The sequence below is a fragment of the Macaca mulatta genome, chromosome 16 (genome assembly GCF_049350105.2).
Source record: "Macaca mulatta isolate MMU2019108-1 chromosome 16, T2T-MMU8v2.0, whole genome shotgun sequence".
Taxonomy (NCBI): domain Eukaryota; kingdom Metazoa; phylum Chordata; class Mammalia; order Primates; family Cercopithecidae; genus Macaca; species Macaca mulatta.
Window position 1 is genome coordinate 20,721,239 of NC_133421.1, and position 7,142 is coordinate 20,728,380.

General features: G+C 48.3%; 1 non-coding gene across 1 annotated transcript; it reads left to right on the top strand.

Moving 5' to 3' along the window:
• Positions 1 to 691: 691 nt before the first annotated feature.
• Positions 692 to 763, top strand: TRNAW-CCA (transfer RNA tryptophan (anticodon CCA)). Its single transcript has one exon. It is a non-coding gene; the product is annotated as a tRNA-Trp (tRNA).
• The last annotated feature ends 6,379 nt before the right edge of the window (positions 764 to 7,142 follow it).

Consider the following 7,142-nt stretch of genomic DNA (forward strand, 5'->3'; position numbering starts at 1 on the left):
CCGCGAACGCCTCTGCCGGCCGCCCAGCAGCCCCCCGCCAGGCCCCGGCGTCCCCAGCACCGCCCGGAGTCACCCCACCCCCCTCCTCGGCGTTCTCTCCTCCGCCCGCGTCCCCTCGCCCGCCCCGACGTCCCCTCGCCCGCCCCGACGTCCCCTCGCTGCGCCTTAGAGTCCTCTCTGCCCGGGGGTCCCTCTGCCCTCTGGGCTTCCTCCAGTCCCTGGTTCCTCCCCCCTAACCCCCGGCGTCCCTACTGCTCCTCGGAGTCACCCACCCCCACGTCCCCTAGCCTCCGCGGCGTCCCCTTCTCCCCTGCGTCCCCTCGCTCCCTCCCAGAATCCCTATGGCTCTGGGATCCCCCTGATCCCGGGCCTCCACCCGGGCATCTCCTCAGTCCCACCCCCCGGTGCCAGTCCCCGCATCCCGGCGTCCCCTCGCCGGGTCACTCCAACGACGCGGAGAAGGCGGAGCCCGAGTGTCGGCCGCCGGGTAGCCGCTCCGCTGCGGCGCCGCAGTTCAGTCTGGGATGTCCCAGCGCATCAGTGTTCCCACACCCGAGAAACGACACTCGCCAGCGCTCTAAATTGGTGCTGGAATTCGGGAAAGAGGGCATTTTTCTTCCGCAGCCTTCAAGTCCTACGACCATACTGGAGAAACGAGGTCTTTAACGATGCGAAGTCGCATGCTTGCTGTGACCTCGTGGCGGAATGGTAGCGCGTCTGACTCCAGATCAGAAGGTTGCGTGTTCAAGTCACGTCGGGGTCAAAGTTGGGCTTTTTTTTTTTTTTTTTCTTAATTGTAGAGAACTGGAAGGAGAAGAATAAAAGTCATAAATGAAGAAATTAAGCCCCGTGCAAGATCTGTTGTCCTTCCAACGCAACGGAAAACAACTCGTTTTTCCTTTCCCTGGGAGTAAAAAAACCGTTCCGTTCCGAGGGAAAGAGTTTCCGGTAAGAGGGGCACCACCAACCCTCCGAGTGAACCCCGAGGGAGCTGGAAGCCACCCAACCCGGTCGCAGGGAGGGTGCCCTGCCCGCCACGCCCACGCCCACTTCTGCCCCCTCGCCGACTCACCTGGGCTCTCACCTGGAAGGGGTCCCTCACGTCCCGGAAGTGTGCTCCCCACCCTAAGGACTGGTGTCTTTTGCATCTCCGTCTTCTCCCTGCCTGCCTTGAAATTCTCTTTTTTTGTCTGCTGCACTTTCAGGTATTCCTAGTCTCAGTGATGGTCTCTCTGGTGGTCCTTTCTCTGACACTTGAATTGACACCTCATTCTCAGCAGGTCTATAATTTGGCCACAGCCGTAAGGCCTGGATATTCACTTCAATGTTGTCTAACATTTGTTACCGTGTATTACATCTGGTTGGAGGGTTCATAGGATCTAATATTATGAAACATGATGTTCAGGTCTGAATTCTCTCCACCTGCATGGTCCAAAACCCCCAGGCCAAGAAATTATAGTTTCCCAGGTTAGGAGACCCCACAGATGCTGGCAGAAGTTGAGGTAAATTCTCTCTGAGAGAAATACACCCTCACAATAGGCCTTCTAGTTTTCCCACATAGAAAGTCTCAGTTGAAATTTATTCATAATATATTTTAAAGGAAAATAAAATCTGTGAAGCTGATTCTGCTGTCTACTGTTTTTGCAAAAACAGCAGAATCAGATCCACAGATTCCGGTATGGAGATTATCAGATACTGAATACACAATGGATATGTTTAATCTTTTTCAAAAAATAAAAGAGGGGACCAAAAAGTTAACTAGGGAATGATAAACAATAAAAATATATGTGTAAATAACTAAAAAAAAAAATTCTAGCAATGAAAGATTTAATACTTGAAATTAGAAACACAATGGATATATTTAACAGCAGATCAGACTGAGTTGAAAAAAGAATAAAATGGAATATTGTGGTAATTCAAAATATGTGGTCAGGTGCGACTAAATATACAAATTGACAACTGCTCGACCATATTATAAAAATAGAGGGCCAGGCATGGTAGCTTATGCCTGTAATCCCAGCACTTTGGGAGGCCCAGGAGGGAGGATCTCTTGATCCCAAGAGTTCAAGACCAGCCTGGACAACATGGCGAGACCCCGTCTCGGATGTAGTGGTGCACCGCTGTGGTCCCAGCTACTCAGGAGGCTGTGGCAGGAGGATCACTTGAACCCAGGAGCTCAGGAGGCTGCAGTGAGCCATGATCACACCACTGCACTCCAGCCTGGGCAATAGAGACCCTGTCTCAAAAACAAAACAAAAAGTAGGCCGGACGGATCACCTGAGGTCAGGAGTTCGAGACCAGCCTGACCAACATGGAGAAACCCCATCTCTACTAAAAATGCAAAACTACCCAGGCGTGGTGGTGCATGCCTGTAATCCCAGCTACTCAGGAGACTGAGGCAGAAGAATCGCTTGAACCTGGGAGGCAGAGGTTGCTGTGAGTCAAGATCATGCCATTGCACTCCAGCCTGGGGAACAAGAGCGAAACTCTGTCTAAAAAAAAAAAAAAAAAAAAAAATCAAGGAACTACGTTTTGGTATAAAATTCTTTGATTTCTTTTAGGGCCTGCTGTCTGTCACGTTGGTATCTTATTGCTAGGAAAAGTCAGTCTTAAAGTCTCTCTTTCTTTCTTTCTTTCTTTCTTTCTTTCTTTCTTTCTTTCTTTCTTTCTTTCTTTCTTTCTTTCTTTCTTTTTTTTGAGATAGAGTTTCGCTCTTGTTACCCAGGCTGCAGAATCTCGGCTCACTGCAACCTATGCCTCCTGGGTTCAAGCAACTCTCCTGCCTCAGTGTCCCAAGTAGCTGGGATTACAGCCGTGGTGCACCACCACGCCTGGCTAATTTTGTATCTTTAGTAGAGATGGGGTTTCACTATTTCGGTCAGGCTGGTCTCAAATTCCACCTCAGATGATCCACCCACCTCGGCCTCCCAAAGTGCTGGGATTACAGGCATGAGCCACCACGCCCGGCCAAGGTCTCCGTTTAAAATTGATGCTGGGCAACTGTGCCTGAATTCCAAAGGGAGGAAGGTATGAGGAAGCACGACTACCCATTCCCACCACGGCGTGAAATCGTATTTCAGGTTTACTTTAGAAATGCGCTTGGCCACCGGCCGGGCGCGGTGGCTCAAGCCTGTAATCCCAGCACTTTGGGAGGCCGAGACGGGCGGATCACGAGGTCAGGAGATCAAGACCATCCTGGCTAACACGGTGAAACCCCGTCTCTACTAAAAAATACAAAAAACTAGCCGGGCGAGGTGACCGGCGCCTGTAGTCCCAGCTACTCGGGAGGCTGAGACAGGAGAATGGCGTAAACCCGGGAGGCGGAGCTTGCAGTGAGCTGAGATCCGGCCACTGAACTCCAGCCTGGGCTATAGAGCGAGACTCCGTCTCAAAAAAAAAAAAAAAAAAAAAAAAAAAAAAAAAAAAATGCACTTGGCCGAGAGGAGGGGTCCGTTCTGTTGGCTGGGGAGCCTAGGAGTTTTAGTTTACACCACATACTGGCATCCTTGGCTCCAGAGGGGAGGAATGAGCTTGGGCTTCAGAACCGAGAATGTTCCTATCAGAATCTGTTCCTTCAATGGGCTAAAGCCTGAGCACATGTCACCAAAGCTGGAGAGCTAAGCGGCACAAGCCAAGATCTGGAACTCACCTTCTGTTCCTCCCACGCGCCATCTGAACTTGATACTCAGCATGAGAAACTCCTTAGCGTCAGCCCCACTCCCACCTCAGAGGAGGGGCAGCCTTCCTCAGCGGGGACTTCAGCCCTGGGGGACACTGCCTGGCCAGGCCTTGGTGAAGAGTCCTCACGACCTCATTCCCTGGAGCTGCCTGTGGGAGACGGAACTCTAGAATCTGAGTGTCAGAAAGAAACTGGGTGATCTCAGCCTAGTTCGTGCTCCAGGGGATACACAAAACTGACAGTGGCTGGGAATAGAGGCAAAAAGTGTCCAGAGCGATTACAGAACTGGAAGGTCTCATTTGTATAAAACAGACAGAATGCCAGGGACCCATAGACTCCCACTCACACAGGACTAGAAAGGAAAAGGCCAAAACATTAGCGGTAATGATCTCTGGGTGGCAAGATAACAGATTTAAAAAAAAATCTTTTTGCCTGTGTTTTATTATTTTAAAGCAACAAACAGTAAAGAATAGTGGTAAATGTTCCAGCCTGCAGTGAGAGGACCTGGCTGGAAATCCTGACTCCTGCCCTGATTAGTTGTGTGGCCTGGGACAGTTTATCTAACCTCTCAGTCCCCAACTTCTTCATCTGTAAAATGGGAATAATAGTGGTCCCCATCTTACAGGGCAAATAAGAGAATTCAGTGAGTGGATTAGAGTTCACACTGCGTGAGTGAACATAGAGAGCTTCAAACAGTGCCTGGCACATGGCAAACACCATAGATGCTGGCGGTGTGTTCACCAGTACTCTGTAAACCAAAAGTAAAATTCTGACCAGGTGTGGTGGCTCACACCTGTAATTCCAACACTTTGGGAGGCCAAGGCAGGAAGATCGCTGGAGCCCAGGAGTTTGAGGCCAGTCTGGGCAACATAGAAAGATCTCATCTCTACAAATAATAATTTAAAAACTTAGCCAGGTGTGGTGACATGCACCTGTAGTCCCAGGTATACTCAGGAGGCTGAGGTGGGAGGATTGCTTGAGCCCAGGAGGTGAAGGCTGCAGTGAGCCATGATCATACTACTATACTCCAGCCTGGGTGACAGAGCGAGACCCTGTCTCAAAATAAAATAGAATAAATACAAAATAATAAAATAAAAACGTCTAAGCTCTCCAACTGACTGGCAGACACCCCCCCATTCCCTACCCCTGCCCCGCCCTCAGCCAAGGACATTCCAAAGTAACCTGAAAATCTAGTTCAGGCCATGATGGGAAGAGGAGTCCACATGCCTCATGATACCCTTCTCCCTTTGGAATTCAGGTACAAGAGACCAACATTAATGTTAAAATAAAGATCTGGCCGGGCACAGTGGCTCACGCTTTAATCCCAGCACTTTGGGAGGCCAAGGCGGGTGGATCACCTGAGGTCAGGAGTTTGAAACCAGCCTGGCCAATGTGGTGAAACCCCGTCTCTACTAAAAACACAAAAATTAGCCAGGCATGGTGGCGGGCACCTGTATCCCAGCTACTAGGGAGGCTGAGGCAGAAGAGTTGCTTGAACCCAGGAGGTGGAGGTTGCAGTGAGCCCAGATCAGGCCACCGCACTCCAGCCTGGGCAACAAGAGCAAAACTCCATCTCAAAATAAATAAATAAATAAAAATAAACAATAATAAAATAAAGATCTTAAGACTGACAAAGCAATGTCTTTATAGGTACCAAATTCCAACCTGACTCTAGTATATCACATGACAGATAGCAGACTCCGAAAGAAATCAATGTATTTTATTCCAGAATATATATATGTGTGTGTATATATATGTGTGTGTGTATATATAGAGAGAGTTGTTGTTGTGTTTGAGATGGAGTTTCACTCTTGTCACCGAGGCTGGAGTGCAATGGCGCAATCTTGGCTCACTGCAACCTCTGCCTCCTGGGTTCAAGCAATTCTCCTGCCTCAGCCTCCCAAGTAGCTGGGATTACAGGCACGTGCCATCATGCCCAGCTAATTTTTTGTATTTTTAGTAGAGATGAGGTTTCACCGTATTGGCCAGGCTGGTCTTGAACTCCTGACTTCAAGTGATCCGATCCACCCTCCTCAGCCTCCCAAACTACTGGGATTACAGGCGTGAGGCACCACGCCCGGCCCCAGAATATATTTTTTTGGCATATTTTGAAATGGCCCTGCAAAGCTGTCTCTTGTAGAGGAAATTTACATTCTGTAGAGAATCCCCCTCCCTTTCCAGGTCTTTCTCCTGGTCCAGGAGATATTAACTAAGAGTCTGGTACGTTTTCAGGTCTGGTAAGAGCTCTAAAGCCCACCTCCTGGAGGCTTCCTCTGCATGAACAGAACCTCGGTCTCCACAACCCCCTATCCCCAGACACTCCTTTCTATTGATGCCGAGTTTTTAGATCATAACTTAACTCTTTCAACCAATTGCCAATCAGAAAATCTTTGAATCCACCTATGACCTGGAAGCTCCAATCCACCCCCATCACTCCCACCTCTCACTCCCCTCTTTGAGTTATCCTACCTTTCCATACAGAACCAACGTACACCTTACATGTATTGATTGATATCTGCAAGTTCTGTCCCCCTAAAATGTATAAAATCACACTGTGACGCAACCACCTTGGGCATATATTCTCAGGACCTCCTGGGGCTGGGTCACAAGTTGTGGTCCTCACATTTGGCTCAGAATAAATCTCTTCCAATATTCTCCAGAGTATGGCTCTTTTTGACAGCAGCTTTTCTAGAATTCTTAATGTTTCCAAGGCTAAGAAACTCATCACTAGATTAGTCAGCAAAAGAAGACTGTGTAAGTTCAGAACTTAGACCAAGAGTGTGTTCCGCTGTCCCCCAACTCCAAGACAGGGACCCGGTGGTTCTGTGACCTGCGTGCTGTGATGGATCATTCAAATGCACGGCAGGCTCCTGAGGCCATCACAGGCCGCCTGGCTCTTCTCAGGCTCTCCTGGTGGGGGAATTTTGACCACAGTTAGCAAGGGATAGAGCCAAGGACAGTTTCGCTGTCTAAAAAGCAAAACATCTCAGCACACCGGCAGAGGGCGCAAATTGCAAGCCCAGGAATCACAGGGACGTCATCGGGAACATTTTTCCTCCAACATAGAACTAATGAACTGTGTGCTTGGGTATTCTCTAAAATAATTTCTGGAAAACCATGTAACCCTTGTACATGTTCCAAGTGGGCATAAAACATTTTCACCATAATTAAAAATAGTTGCAAGGGCTGGCATATTACAAATAGTAACATTTAAAAATGAAATGGTTACATCATTGTTTTAAATATATCCAATGACGTATACACACCACAATTTGATACTGTCACCCATTTTTGAAAAATACATGAACAAGCTCTTCCTTAAAGTCAGAAAGTTTCATCTTTCCTTTTTCTCTTCATATTTCCATTCCTTCCCTCCATCACTTTGTAATATACTTTTATGCTGAAAGTATTTTATTTACCACTCTGTCATGACTCTCGCCACAAAAATACAAACGTAAATTGA